This window comes from Hyla sarda, chromosome 1, assembly GCF_029499605.1.
Source record: "Hyla sarda isolate aHylSar1 chromosome 1, aHylSar1.hap1, whole genome shotgun sequence".
Taxonomy (NCBI): Eukaryota; Metazoa; Chordata; class Amphibia; order Anura; family Hylidae; genus Hyla; species Hyla sarda.
In genome coordinates, this window is record NC_079189.1 from 120,944,169 (window position 1) to 120,960,701 (window position 16,533).

Here is a 16,533-nt window from a genome sequence, read left to right on the forward strand (position 1 = left end):
AAAAAAATACTATTTGTAGGGGGAAATTATAAAGAAAACCACAATTTTGCTAATTTTTAAAGGTTTTGTTTTCACAACGTACAATTTACGGTAAAAATTATATGTGTTCTTTATTCTTTGGGTCAATACAATTAAAATTATACCATGATAATGTACTTTTCTATTACTGTTGTGCTTTAAAAAAAAAACGCAAACTTTTTAACCAAATTAGTATGTTTAAAATCCCCCTATTTTGAAGACCTATAACTTTTTCATATTTCCATATAAGTGGCAGTATGAGGGCTAATCTTTTGCGCCGTGATCTGTACTTTTTATTGATACCATATTTGCTTTTAACACACTTTTTTTTTATTTTTTGGGGGGGAATAAAATGCTATTTAAAAAAAAGCAGCTATTCTGGATTTTTATTTTTTTACGTTCACGCCGTTCACCATACGGTATCATTAACATTTTACTTTAATAGTTCGGATATTTACACACGCGGCGATACCAAATATGAATATAAAATATTTTTACACTTTTTGGGGGTGAAATAGGGAAAATGGAACAATTTAAGTTTTTATTGGGGGAGGGGGTTTTTCAAATTTTTTTTACTTTTATTTTTACACTTTAATATTCCCCATAGGGGACTATTTATAGCAATCATTCGATTGCTAATACTGTTCAGTGCTATGGATAGGACATAGCACAGATCAGTATTATTGGTCATCTAATGCTCTTGTCGGCTCGATAGCAGACCAGAGCAGAAGACCCATGGAAGGCAGCAGAGGCAGGTGAGGGGACCTCCGCCTATCATTCTGGATGATTGGATTGCCGCCGCAGCGCCGTGGGCGATCCGATCATCCAATTTAGTGACCGCGATGCTGCAGGTGCCGTGATCTGTATTGATCACGGCATCTGAGGGGTTAATGGTAGACATCCGCGCGATCGCGGATGTCCGCCATTAGCGGTGGTTCCCTGGCTACTATCAGCAGCCGGGCCCTGCCGCGCATGACCCGAGCATCGCTCCGATGCTCGCGGTTATGCATAGGACGTAAATGCACGTCCTGGTGCGTTAAGTACCAGCTCACCAGGACTTATATTTACGTCTGGCGTCTTTAAGGGGTTGAGTACCAGGGTGTCAGGACGAACCCATACACCCTGTGTCCTTAACAGGTTAAAGAACCTGCTGCTAACGGTTTGGAAAGATGTGAGTGAACCTCTCGAAATTTCTTTTGGGAGGTTCTGGTCATATCGGCCCTCAAATGTGTATAGGATTCGACTGCTGATTTGGATTTGGTCCTACAATCACTGAGCACCTGGTCCCCCCTTTAAGGAAAAAAATGCTCTTTTACATAGGCCAAAGGAGGGAGAATAATGAGTGCTTCTCTCTGTGATCGGCACTTCTTTTCTAAGCTTTTACATGGCTCGATTAATCATGTGGCCCTTAATCTTCATTGTTGTTCCGCCACAGATCCACAGTTTACACAGGGCAATGTGCAGCCAATAAGAACAATTTTATTGGCTGCAAACACAAAAAAATCCAATTAGCCAAAAAAATTTGCATTTGCTCACTAGTCAGGTGATTACTGGTCCTTTTACACAGGCCAATTATCAGGAAAGAGAGTTCCTTGAAATGCTCATTCGACTAGTAATCAGCTTGCTTAACCTCTTCAGGACGCCTGGCGTATGCATACACCCTGCATCCTGAGTCCTTAAGGACGTGGGGCGTATGCATACGCCCGTGGGAATTCCAGTCCCCACCGCTAGCCGGTTGGGGACCGGACCGGGATGCCTGCTGAAATCATTCAGCAGGCATCCCGCCACATCGCTGAGGGGGGTCCTGAGACCCCTCATGTCGGCGATCACAGAAAATCGCATGTCAATTTAAACATGCAATTGTGGTGTCCCGGTACCGCATCCTATACGGTACCTATGTATGTGTGGGTCCCCACAGAGTCCCTAGGATGTAGGGATCCCTGTCACTTATTTAAACCCTTGTCGCCTCTATTTCTACTAGTAGACCAATGGTCTATATAAGGTTAATGTAAATGTAATGATTTATCTGTAAATAAATGGTTAATTGCTTGTTTCCATAGCGTTGCAGGACCTGCGGGTCATGTGACTAGGTGAACTCTATGGTATTGAGCTTGAGGACCTTTGGAGGCCCTGTGACGTAAGCAATCCCATTACACCATGTAATGGTGAATGGCAGATGTTCGGACCGATCCGATTCACCCTGCCCCCTGCCCCCTGCCCATATAAGGGAGCGGCGGCCATCTTCTCTCTCTCTCTTGTTCCTGGACAAGCAAGCAAGCAAGACCTGCGCAGCAATTATCGCAGTGAGTTAGGCCTGAGCCTTGCGGCGACGGCTGAACAATTTAATTATAGAGTGTATCAATTCCCAGACACTCTGCAGCATCACCGGACATAATAACTCCCCTAAATCCAGACAGATCTGCAAATCTCTCCCTAAATTCAGAGACTATGGGGGAGATTTATCAAAACTTGTGCAGAGGCAAAGTTGCCCAGTTGCCAATAGCAACCAATCAGATCGCTTCTTTCATTTTTCACAGGCCTTGTTAGGAATGTAAGAAGCAAGCTGATTGGTTGCTATGGGCAACTTGGACTCTGCACAGGTTTTGATAAATCTCCCCCTATATATCTAGCTCAAGGTCCGCTACAACTGCCAGTCACTAAGCAACCTAAGGACTGTTTGTATGACACTGTTACTGTGCCGTGGATATTGCAAGCACTTCAGTAAAAAGTTATTCAAGTTCAAGTTCAATCTCTTTGTGGACCTTCAGTTATTTTATGCACCTATCATTACTGGGAAGGGCGGCGATAGGCCGGAACATTGATTCAGCATACCAGCCCCCAGCCTGGCGTCACGAACTCTAGGGTTAACCTTAACCCCTTCTATACCTATACCATACCACCACTACCATACACCCCCCAAGGGCTACCACACAATTTTCTGCTATTCCGGGCTGATCGGGTCTCTGGTTACCCGATCACCCGGAAAATAGGGATGATCGGAGCTGTCAGTGACAGCCCTGATTATCCTGAGGGATAGGAGCGAGGTCGCAGTGCTGCGATCTCCTCCTATGCCCTGCCATTGGTCATAACTGATTCTGACCAATGGCAGCGCAGGACAGTAGGTTGCCATGGCAACCTCCCGTTCTGCCCACCCCTGGATGTAGGGCAGAACGGGGGGAGAAATGGAGACCGGTACCTTACTTGAAGATGGCGTGGGGACCGAAGATTATCCTGGAGACAGCGGAGATCCCGGCTCAGGTAGGGAAACGACAGTGGGGTGAGGGGAGGAATGAAAGTGAAAGTAAAGCGATCTTTACTGTGGCAACCACTAGGGCAGAACGGCAACGCGCAGCATGCCCAGACAGCCAAAGGTTGTCTGGGCATGCTGGGAGTTGTAGTTTTGCAACATCTGGAGGGTCACAGTTTGGAGACCACTGTTACAGTGGTGCCCAAACGGTAGCCCTCCAGATGTTGCCAAACTACAACTCTCAGCATGCCTAGACTGCCCAGGCATGCTGGAAGTTGTAGTTCTGTAACATCTGTCCCTTCAGATTTTGCAATTTTCATGAAATTTTTGAAAATTGCTGCTCTACTTTGAAGCCCTCTAATTTTTTCAAAAAGTAAAAATATGTCCATTTTATGATGCCAACATAAAGTGGACATATCGTATTTGTGAATAAAAATAAAATTTATTTGGAATATCCATTTTCCTTACAAGCAGAGAGCTTCAAAGTTAGAAAAATGCACAATTTTCAAAAATTTCATGAAATTTTGGGATTTTTTACCAAAAAAGGATGCAAGTATTGCCAAAAATTTACCACCAAAATAAAGTAGAATATGTCACGAAAAAACAATCTCAGAATCAGAATATTTGGTAAAAGCGTTTTAGAGTTATTAATGCACAAAGCGACCGTGGTCAGAATTGCTAAAAAGGGCTTAAGGGGTTCAAGGGGTACTCCAGTGGAAAACTTTTTTTTTTTAATTTATCAATTGGTGCCAGAAAGATGCAAACAGATTTGTAAATTACTTCTATTAGAAATTCGTAATCCTTCTAGTACTGTATGCTGTATGCAAAAAGATGAAAGACTCCAGCTCGATTTGCAGATCAGTATGCCGTCTTTATTTCTGGACGCTACATGGATCACAGGTAAGACAGGATGTGACGCGTTTCGGCCAGGTGCTGGCCTTACTCATAAGGTATGAGTAGGGCCAGCACCTGGCCGAAACGCGTCACATCCTGTCTTACCCGTCCAGAAATAAAGACGGCATGCTGATCTGCAAATCGAGCTGGAGTCTTTCATCTTTTTGCTTCTGATCGTTTGGGTGTAGTCCACACCACTATCCGTGCTCGTATCGTGGGCCTGGGGTGAGCTGATTCACACTCTTCTCTTTGCCCTGTATGCTGTATGCTACAGAGGAAATCATTTTCTATCATGACCACAGTGCTCTGTGCTGACACCTCTGTCCATTTTAGACACTGTCAGCAGAGAGCAATGTGGTCATGACAGAAAAGACATCCCCCAAAAAAAGAATGTACTCTGTAGTATACAGCCGCTAATAAGTACTGGAAGGATTAAGAATTTATAATTGAAGTAATTTACAAATCTGTTTAATTTTCTGGCATCAGTTGATTTAAAAAAAAAGGACCAGGCCAATTAAGGACCTTTAAGGACCAGGCCAATTTTATTTTTGCATTTTAGTTTTTTCCTCCTTCTTTTTTGTGTGACCAATTTTACTATGTCTCAATTTTACATCACTCATTTCACCATAAAATGTATGGCGCAACCAAACAAATTTTATTTATGTGGGGAAATTGAAAAGAAAACCACAATTTAGAAAATTTTGGAAGGTTTTCTTTTCATGCTGTACACTTTACTGTAGAAATGACATGTTTTCCTTATTCCGTGGGTCAATATGATTAAAATTATACCTATGTTATATGCTTTTCTATTATTGTGCGGCTTTAAAAAAAATCTCAAACTTTTTAAACAAAATTAGCATATTTAAAATTGCCCTATTTTGACCACCTATAACTATCATTTTTACGTATACGGAGTGGTATGATGGCTCACTTTTTGCACCATGATCTGTAGTTTTTATTGACACTTTTGCTTTTAACTAAAACAAAATGTTAATAAAATGTGACAAAAAAGCATCAATTTTGGATTTTTTTTATTTTTTTTTTTACATTTACGCCATTCACCATATGGGATAATGAACAATATATTTTCATAGTTTGGACATTTACGCATGCGGCGATACCAAATATGTTTATAAATGTATTTATTTTTACGCTTTTTGGGGATAAAATAGGAAAAGGGGGCCATTTAAATTTTTATTGAGGGAGGGTATTTTTCACATTTTTTTAAACTTTTTTTGCTATTTTCTTACACTTTTATAGTCCCCATAGATGCATAGACATAGCACTGATCAGTATTATCGGCGATCTTCTGCTCGATCTCAGACCAGAGCAGAAGACCCAATGATGATGGCCGGAGCAGGTAAGGGGACCTACCGCCATCATGTTGAATGATTGATCCGATCAACTATTTAAATGCCCGCATTGCCGCAGATGCCGTGATCTGTATTGATCATGGCATCTGAGGGGTTAATGGCGGACATCAACGCGATCGATGATGTCCGCCATTACCGGCGGGTCCCTGGCTGCTGACAGCACCTGGGACCTGCCGTGCATTAAGTGAGCACCGGTCTGGTGCTCGCTTCATGTACATGACGTAAATGTACATCATGGTGGTTAAGTCCCACCGCATCATAACGTACATTTACTTCCATTGACGTTAAGGGATTAAAATGGCCTTTTAGTGGTGATGCACAGCATTACTGCAAACCTTTTTAGGTCTCGTTGCTTACTGTACAGGAGCTAGGACTCCTGTCAAAATTACAGGAGTCCATACTTCTCTACTTAGTTTCCATGGCACCCATTAAAACTACATACTGAACATCAAGCATACCCTGCATGTCTCACTGCTCAGTGAACACTCTCAAGGATAAGGAAGATAAGTGGCGATGCATGGTATTGTCACTTACCTCCTTTTGCCTACGAACAGTAAGGGATGCATAGAACATTGTTGCTTAATATAGAGGAGCTAAGAATTTATAGAAACAACATATTTAGCAGCTCACTGAACACTCTTTGGGCCTAGGGTTGCCTTTGACCGGTATTTTACCGACACAGCTGGTATTTTGGCCAACCCTACCGGTAATTTTATATTAAAAATACTGGCAAGGCAATGGCTGGTATTTATCCAAACAATCCTCCAACTCCCAGAATGTTGCACCATAACCTATACCAGCGATTCCCAACCAGAGTACCTCCAGGTGTTGCAAAACTACAACGGCTGTTCGGCCATGCTGGGAGTCACATAAAAACAAAAATGGTACTGTTAAAAACTAGAGATTGGGGTACAAAAAAAATTAGCCCTCATACAGGCCCATATAGGGAGAAATAAAAAAAAGTTCTAGGGGTCAGAAAAGGACAAAATTTCTCCCGCACATGCGTATCCTGTGATGTTACGCATATATAAATGATTATGCAAATTAGCATGGCTGAGTTTTTTGGGTTTTTTTTGCAAGAAAGGTGGCAACCCTATTTGGGTCAGAAGCAGCATTGGCCCTGTGCCATCCCAGTGAATGTGTACAAGAGAAGCAACTACTTTCTTTGACAGGAATCTGTGTTCCAGTACCAATGTGCCCTAAGAGAATCACAAAAAATTGGATTCTGATATCTGTTATTATTTTTATTTACTCATCTATATTCTTAGTACCAGAGGGCACACTGAGAGGTCTTGTTGAGGACACGCTGTGCCAGATCACAACTTTTTTGGCAACATGAGGGGAACCTATAAACTATTAGGCAGGTGCTATTAATGTTATGGTTGATTTGTCTACATACAAGAGGCGTAATGGCTACTATTTTGGAAGCTAAGGCTAGGTTTACACTGCTGTTGTGCATGGTTCCGTTAGGCTCTTCCCTTTCTTGCGGATTAGACCCTGAACAGGTTGGAGCACAACTAACACTGCGGGGTCCTAATGGAGCCCATTGACTTGAATGGGGTCCAACAGCTGTCCAGTATTTTGCAGGGGTTGAACAAAGAAAAAAAAATATATGTGCTTTTTCCCACTCAACTCCCGTCGTACTCTAGTTATTCTAGCTGTTTGTTTAAAAAAAGTAATTGTAAGAAACCAAAAAGTACCTTGCAGAGAAAACTAGTTTTTTGTAAGATTAAGGAAGATGAATTATACTAGAAAAGCAAAACTAGTGCATTCAGTTGTCCTACACTATTAGTGCATTAGTTCATATTTCACAACAACTGAAAAGATAAATCGACACATTCACATTCCTTTTTCCCATAATTATCTCAAGCCCTCAAATGCTAAAATATGTTGCTTTAGGGAAAATGTTGAGATAACAAGTTTGACCTCTATGACCTCTTATTAGTTTACATTTTCAGTTTTCACATTAATAACATTAGAAAATATTTTTAAAAAGTTTTCAAATGTTTTGCATCAATTGTCCAACCAAATTTCCTTTTATATTAATATATAGAAAACATGTATTGTTTTTTTCCCCTACCATTGCCATTATATACATTATATAGTATATTAACACACAAATGGCAAACAGAGATTGTGTCAAAGTCTGAGAGAGGGGGAATTGCACAATTCCATTAGTATCTATCTGCACAAGAGAAAAATGATACTTCATCTGCTGGAGAAATTGGTACAGGAATTAGGTTGTACTGATACATGACAGCTAGGGAAGGTGGCAACATCATGGACATATAGGGATGTGGAGATTTTTTTAAAAAACTGTCTCAGTCTCACCTTGGCCAGTATGACACTCTGACCTTGGCGTCACTCCGGGCCCAGGCATCACGATTTCTGCCATGAAGAGGATCACGGCCGGGCACCACAGTGGGACACTGGAGGCACTGCAGGAGCGCTGGAGGTAAGTAAAGGTTTTTTTTTTTTTATACTTTGGAATGGCCAAATGTCCCTCCCACTGGATAACCCGGCTAAATCGCGGCATCCCGAACAGCTTCTGGACACGAGGAGGTTCTCCTACCTTGCCTCCTGGTGTCCGATCGCCAAATGACTGCTCAGTGCCTGAGATCCAGGCATGAGCAGTCAAGCGGCAGAATCATTGATCACTGGTTTCTTATGAGAAACCACTGAACAATGTAAAAGATGGGAGCTATAACATTGCAAAAAAAAAGTGAAAATAAAGTGAATAAAGATCATTTAACCCCTCCCCTAATAAAAGTTTGAATCACCCCCCTTTTCCCATAAAAAAAAAAAACAGTGTAAATAAAAATAAACATATGTGGTATCTCCGCGTGCGGAAATGTCCGAATTATAAAAATATATCGTTAATTAAACCACACGGTGAATGGCATACGCGCAAAAAAATTCCAAAGTCCAAAATATTGCATTTTTGGTCACTTTTTATATCAATAAGTTCTATCAATGCAAAAATGGTACCACTAAAAACTTCAGATCACGGCGCAAAAAATGAGCCCTCATACCGCCCCCTACGCGGAAAAATAAAAAAAGTTATAGGGATCAGAAGAGGACAATTTTAAACGTATACATTTTCCTGCATGTAGTTATGATTTTTTCCAGAAGTACAACAAAATCCAACCTATATAAGTAGGGTATCATTTTAATCGTATGGACCTACAGAATAAAGATAAGGTGTCATTTTTACCGAAAAATGTAGTGTGTAGAAACGGAAGCCGCCAAAAGTTACAAAATGGCGTTTTTTTTCCAATTTTGTCTCACAATGATTTTTTTTTCCGTTTCTCCGTAGATTTTTGGGTAAAATGACTGTTGTCATTACAAAGTAGAATTGGTGGCGCAAACAATAAGCCATCATATGGATTTTTAGGTGCAAAATTTAAAGAGTTATGATTTTTTAAAGGTAATGAGGAAAATACGAAAATGCAAAAACGGAAAAACCCTTAGTCCTTAAAGGGGTTCTCCAGGCTTAAACATCTTATCCCCTATCCAAAGGGGACCCCCGGGATCATGCACGCGGCACCCCATTTGTAATCAGTCCCCAGAGCGTGTTCGCTCCGGGACTGATTACCGGTGACTACAGGGCGGGCGGCGTGTGACGTCACGCTCCGCCCCGCAATGCCAGCCTACGGGAGGGGGCGTGATAGCGTGCATGATCCCGGGGGTCCCCAGCCCCTTTAAGGGGGTACAATATAATATTTCTAACTTAAACATTGCAAGCTGGTACAGTGACATGGACACCATGTGTTCCATAGAACTTAAGGTACTCCACATACTCGATGCAACAGTGCCAGAAAACATCGCATTTAGGGGAGAATACTTCCATAATATGCAATCTAATGGAGCATTTACAACACAGGACATGTGTGTTTGTGGTCTATGAAGAACAAATTGGCAACTCACAAGGAATGCATAAGTTGGGCAATTGTTTTTACACCAAAAAGTATTCAGTCTGATCTCCTAATGGACCATTGTGATTCAATTAAAGAACACTGAGAACACTTTGCATGAATCTCCCTTCCAAATTTTCTCCAGAAACCTCCAGAAGAATAAGGCTGAATTCACATATATCAGGCGTCCGGCATAGTTTTTTATTAAAGGAGTAGTCCAGTGGTGATTCAGTGGTGAGCAACTTATCCCCTATCCTAAGGATAGGGGATAAGTTGCAGATCGCGGGGGGTCCGACCCCTGGGGCCCCCCGCGATCTCCTGTACGGAGCCCCGACAGCCCGCTGGAAGGGGGCGTGTCGACCTCCGCACGAGGCGGCGGCCGACACGCCCCCTCAATACAACTCTATGGCAGAGCCGAAGCGCTGCCTTCGGCAATCTCCGGCTCTGCCATAGAGATGTATTGAGGGGGCGTGTCGGCCGCCGCCTCGTGCGGGGGTCGACACCCGCTATCTCGGCGGAGAGCCGGGGCCCCGTACAGAGAGATCGCAGGGGGCCCCAGCGGTCGGACCCCCCGCGATCTCAAACTTATCCCCTATCCTTAGGATAGGGGATAAGTTTTTCATCACTGGACTACCCCTTTAACTGGCGCATCATAATCCCTGTACTGCTTTGCTTTTCTTTTTCCTTGTGCTGACAGACATTGATGCCTAGAAGTGATTCTTCCCTCCCTCCCCATACAGAGTCTGCACTGGGTGCTCTTCTCTCTCTTAGGGTGCATTCACACCACATTTGCAAGATCCATCTGCCGGATCAGGCTGGGAAATTTTGAAACTGGGTGCTCCTGTATCCCATCAGGACCGGCGCCAAATCTCGATCAGCTCATTTTTGCCCCGTATCCGGTTTGTGGCTGGACTGAAAACAGTGGTATGCTGGTATCTCACATACGTGGTGTGAATGCACCCTTAGACTGATACACAGCTTGTATGCTTCACCTTCACCTCCCCACTACTGTGTGTGTGTGTGTGTGTGTGTGTGCTCTTATTCCAATCTATAATCTGAAGCGGCACAGCCTGCTGCATCATGGTATAATGTGGATGTGTTCCCTTCTCTAATCTTCCATATACATCCTTCTCCCCCTTGCTGCTGATATCTATAATACCAAAAGAGAGGGGGACAGTGTGCTGACAAATTAATGTCAGAAGCAACAGCACAACCTTTATTGTTAAGTTACACAGACTCTACACCAGCAAAGGCATAGGAACATTTTAATAAAGACTACTTGAAAATTGTTGAATTTTGCATATGAGAAAGAAAGGAAAAATACAATGTTCCAGTGCAAAAGAGTCCGTAGCCATTAAAAATGGGTGCCACATCCAAACATTCGTAAAGGCAAGAAGATCTAATGGTATCACCCCAGCATTGTAGCTGGCATTGCTTAGCCATATATTTAGGCTGCTGCATAACAAAGAGCAGGGTATAGACTCAAGGTCTATAGCAGTGGTCTTCAACCCGCAGACCTGGAGATGTTGCAAAACTACAACTCCCGGCATGCCCGCATGCTGGGAGTTGTAGTTTTGCAACATCTCCAGGTCTGCAGGTTGAAGACCACTGGTCTATAGGATGGTTTATGAGGGATTCTCATTACAGTGAAACCTCTGAGTAATAACTATATAATGGCAAACCACTGTATTTTTCCTGTGCTCACTAATAAATCACTCTGTAGGTGCTGCTTACCTGCTACTTGTGTTTTTTTAGTGCTCTTGCTTAGCTTCTTTTTTTTTTATCTCACCTACATTAGGGCACCATTGTGATCTGTAGCTGCAGTTTAGTTTTATAGACTACAGGGAGTATGAGGCACCTTCAGTGAAGTCTCCTCCTTGTCCCATCATTGGTCCAGGCTGCTGCATCTCTGCCTCCTCTGACAAGCTGCTGTATATAGACACAAGCCCACTACAGTAAGTGAAGACAGAACTGACACCGTTGTTTCTCGCTGAACAGATAAATGTTGTATGTTATAACATGTAGAATATCTGGACACAAATGTTATATGGAAGAGAACCGTAAGCAGTATACTAGGACGCTCAGATTATAATTTATTTTTATTTATGCAGTTCGTTCCTTTAAGGTACTCCATACATTCTCATGTGATCTAATATAGTAGACAAATTTAATTTCCATTTCAGAATGCTTTAGTTACAGTAGTTTGAATCCACTTTCGGGACTGTTTGCTATACAGAATCCAAACACGAAGCACGCTACTACTGCTACATGAAAAAGTCAACTTATTTAATGTTTTACCTATTATCTTCTATCATTGCAATCAATTTAAAGAAGAATTATGAAACAAAAAAAACTTAAGCATGGATCCCAAATAAGCCAAGGGTTTGTCTGAAGAGGTGTGTGAACTGACCCTTACAAACCTGTCCCTATTTTTCTTGTACTACAACCACCAGACATAAATTCAGTATCCTGAAGTGCCAAAGTATGGTTACCACAGATAACAACGTGGTGAGGTTGTGATGAGGGCAGATGGAATTACCCTAGGGACAGATGGCATTAACCCCTTGTGTTCGTGATGCCAGGGTGTGGTTTATCCTCTACACCACCCGAAGAAATAGCGCTGGATCCTGGGCTGGGCACGGGGGCAAATAATGAGTACAACGCCAAGTTATGGAACAACGCCAGCTTTACTGAGTTAGACAGGTCTGTACTAGGCCACCACAACAATAATGTCTATAAAATAGACAAAGTGCTGTGGTAGAAGTTTTGAGCTCATTCTATTTATGTTATGGAAATAGAAATATTTTACATTTTGCAATCGTGGTATGACATGCTCTGAATAGTCAACCTAAAATGTTGAGGTGGCCAGCAGCATCATTAGATCCATTATACACATATCTGCCCTTAGCAAGGTTGCACTAGGAATAGTCTAAACAACATGCCACAACGCTTTAGTGTTCTGTACTCCCAGTGCCATCTGATACAACGGAGTGATATATCACCAGGCACAGACATAAACTAAACATATATGACCAGGAAACTGAAGTGAACAGCAATGTGGTTCTGAATTTATTTTTTCTTCCTTAAACAGTTTTTAAGAGGATTTAAACAAGAGTGAAACAAGAAAAAAGCAGCTGTGGAAAAAGCAACAAATCATGGTAGTAGTCACATGTAGGGAAAATATGGCAAGGTACTTGGGCCTAATCATGCATTAAACTATGGTAATGGAGGTGCTTGAGCTGAAGTGTGTTAAAGTTAAGTCTGTAACTGCCACTAATACTGTGAATGAGGTAAATAAGAAACATGACTGCATTGGAAACCTGCTTAGCTCCTGCACTCCTATACATCACTGTATAAAAATGTCGGATTTTCCCAAGCCTATGCCATAGCTTGACCATAATGTTTAGGAGGAAAACAGCCAAGGCACTGTACAAATGGGAGACTTGCCCCCATGACTCTGCAGCTACAAGCCAACCTGTAATTACAAAGCAAACACGGATGAAATATTGGATTGGTTTCACTAGTGACAAGATCTACGGTTTTTGCCGCCAATTTGTTTGTGCAGCACTATTTAAGGGCACTTGATTGAGGAAATGTTGAAAATAGCAGTTAGGGTTTCCCTAATGAGACCTCTAGAGGAAACTAAGAAACATTGAAGGCTCAAGGAAGATGAAGAGCCAAGGAAGGGGGGTATTAACCCCTGGAACCTTTAGGACTGCAGTACAAGCATTTTACCCTACTGCATATGTAAATATGTATTTCAGTAAGGGATACATCCATAGTGAGGTCCAAAAACTCTTATAGCTATAAATCTAATAATAATTATAATAGTTTCTATTAAATGCATCTGTGTACAAAATATCTGTATAGATAAAGAAAAACCGAGTACTGTAGAACATTTTAATTAGTATAAGTACTGAAATAAGCATAATATTTTTATAGTACTATGATCTGCCATGGTGCTATCATTTATATTAAAAAAGGCATTACAAGTATATTCAGAAAATACATATAGCACTGTAACATAAATATCAATAAACAAGATAAATATGAATACAGTGTAATCCATGAGAAGGAACCTGTTATGAAGAGGTTTACAATGCATAATATTACAATATTCAAATGTAGATATACATATATATATATATATATATATATATATATATATATATATACACACACACACACATACACTTATAATGCTGACGTTAACTAAATAAATAGTATGATAGAAGAGAGAGGGATATATAAATAAATACATAAATAAATAAATGAATAAATAATATAGTAGAAAGACAGATAGATAATAGATAGATAGATGATAGATAGATAGATGATAGTTAGATAGATAGATAGATAGATAGATAGATAGATAGATAGATAGATAGATAGATAGATGATAGATAGATAGATAGATAGATAGACAAAAAGAAATGAGATACATAATAGATATATAGACAGATAGATATGAGATAGATAATAGATATATAGATAGATATGAGATAAAAAGATAGATAGATAGATAAAAAGATAGATAATTAGATAGATAGATAGATAGATAGATAGATAATAGATACATGCTTGTTTTTGGAATATATTTTTACATTTGGTATTCCAAAAATATATATAAAAATTTATCATGCACATGTGTTTTAAATTTATGTGTCTCAGCAAGTTTAATCTACTTGCAACAATCTCAAGATAATATTCATGCAAAAAAAATAAAAACTGTATTTCTTTTAGATATATATATATACCTGTCTAGTTCATCATTTGTTTTTAATGTATCAGCAAATATTTGTTCTGGTACACAGTATATATAAGGTGCATGCCTAAATGACAATGAGATCTGTTGCTTTAACTCCACATGAATTATACAGCCTAGAACTGAGATAGGTAAAGACACCAGTACAATATGAGAAGAGAAATGGTTCTGCAATGCATAGGACCGAGTGGATAGTTCAGATGAAAATTGATCTGATTATTTCATATTAAATAGCATTGTAAAATATACAATGTATAGTAAAGTTCATATTCTATCTATAAATAGCATTGTAAAATATACAATGTATAGTAAAGTTCATATTCTATCTATATATTTGCAGCCGGTTTGCAAATAACTTACATACAATCGAAATGTATATTATTTATAATGACATTTCAGTCAACAATATTTAGCATCTTATCTGATTAAAATATTTATTGTCTAAGTCTGATATCAATCTGTGGTCTGTGTTGAGTAGTCTCCCTGCTCTCATAGAAGACTCTTGCATCGGATGCATCCTAGTGGCCGTTATTGGTACTGCAGTTTTCACATACATGCCCAAATAGAATAAATACTGCAATAAAAAATAACATACAGAGCTCAACTCTTTTGAGAGTTTTGCATAGCTGATTTAATCAATTATTTTTTACTCATTCCACATTAAAATATTACAATAAGTACATTTATTTATCAATATATCGATCTAAACGTTTCTCATAACTCCATTCTAGCAGTAGCCCAGGCTACCATAGCAGAACTAAATGGATTACAACACATGATAAAACAACTTGTTTTCCAGCTATATAAAGATTGTTAAAATGATAACATGTGACACTGATACCATTATGTCATAGGTGGATGGTGGATCAACGACTTTCACCAAATGCTACATACATTTCAGAACATGTTCCATTCCAGCAAACCTCTGTTGAAGGCATAAATTACTCTGATTCACCCACATGCAACTTTATTTCCTTTATTGGCAGAACAACTCTATAAACTGGAAAAAATATGTAAACACAAATGATGATGGATGTGATGCCAAAAGCTAAGAACTGCTCCTCTGCCCATCTAATCAAGAGCAAGGAACAGAATGAGGTTTCCAGGAAGGATTTGGTGTGTGCCCTGTTTACTTGTAGCAGTCCTGTCCTCAGTTGTTTTATGGCTATGCCTGGTATGTAACAATACCCAGAAGGTGGTTGTTTAGTACACAAAGATAACATATATATTTTTTTGTAAGATGTTTGGTAATTTATAACATTTTAGGTCTGGGACCTGGCTGTCCCATTGCCCCCTGCAATGGAGAACTTAGCCCTGTCTTATTTTATTTGTATGGCTGAAATGCAGCTTGAAAGGAGATCAGAGGGTGCAGGAGGCCTGGTAACAGGAGAGTGACCAAATGACCTATTGGCTGATTATATGTCATTAACTGGAGACTCCACATATCTAAATTACCAGGAGGACCTCACTCAGCCAGGTCAATTATCCTACATACATTCACCACAGTTCCTACTGCTAAAAATACTGAGCACTGCCCTGTGTTACCATGTGTCACCCATAGCCATCCCGAGTGTCGGCTCTACACCAAAAAAGAAGAAAAACATATGTAATTGTGGGATCAAGTTCAGAACAGAGAGATCCTATGATCAATTCATTATTCTGGAAGGCGGAAAAAAATATTCTAAAATAATTTACTAACGTCATAAAAGAATTGTAGACTGGATATATGTTTCCAAATATACCTTGAAGGTCCGAAATGATATAGCTATGTGATAGATAGATAGATAGATAGATAGATAGATAGATAGATAGATAGATAGATAATATGATTTAACACTGTAGTTTTTTGCATAGGACTGCAAATAAAAATTCTACCCAAACTGCGCAATTATATAGAGTTGGGAGAGTGAGTGAGGGAGAGACAAGTAGATATACCGACATATAAAGAAATGATAGATAGATAGATAGATAGATAGATAGATAGATAGGACAGAGAAAATATATACACTAAAAGCCAGCAAAAGCTAAAGATAACATAATGACGTATATTAAGATTGGATAGATGATAAGTAGATAGATACCGAATTTTAAAGTTTTGTGGCATTATAGCTATGTTCTGTCTTTATTAAATCGCTCTTTATATATTTTGTGGACATTGCAGTTGTTATCATTATTAATAATTATTATAACAATTACAAGCAGTACGTAGTATTAGTAGTAGAAGTAGCAGTAGTAGGTATTAGCAGTAGTAGTAAACGTTATAGTAGTAGTTGTAGTAGTAGTAAAAATGGTGGTGGTAGTAGTAGTAATAGTAGCAGTAGT

General features: G+C 39.9%; 1 protein-coding gene across 3 annotated transcripts in view; it reads left to right on the plus strand.

The window, feature by feature from the left end:
* The window catches only part of HAND2 (heart and neural crest derivatives expressed 2), a 45,915-nt gene that overhangs the window by 21,475 nt on the left and 7,907 nt on the right, over positions 1-16,533 (plus strand). Inside the window, exons 1-3 of one of the 3 annotated variants that reach the window (XR_008852724.1) lie at positions 3,166-3,276; positions 11,245-11,401; positions 15,198-15,334. The gene's annotated coding sequence lies outside the window, so the exon portion shown is untranslated. Of the gene's footprint in view, positions 1-3,165; positions 3,277-11,244; positions 11,402-15,197; positions 15,335-16,533 lie in introns of those variants that run through there. The other 2 variants (XM_056551712.1, XM_056551714.1) reach the window with 2 other exon arrangements.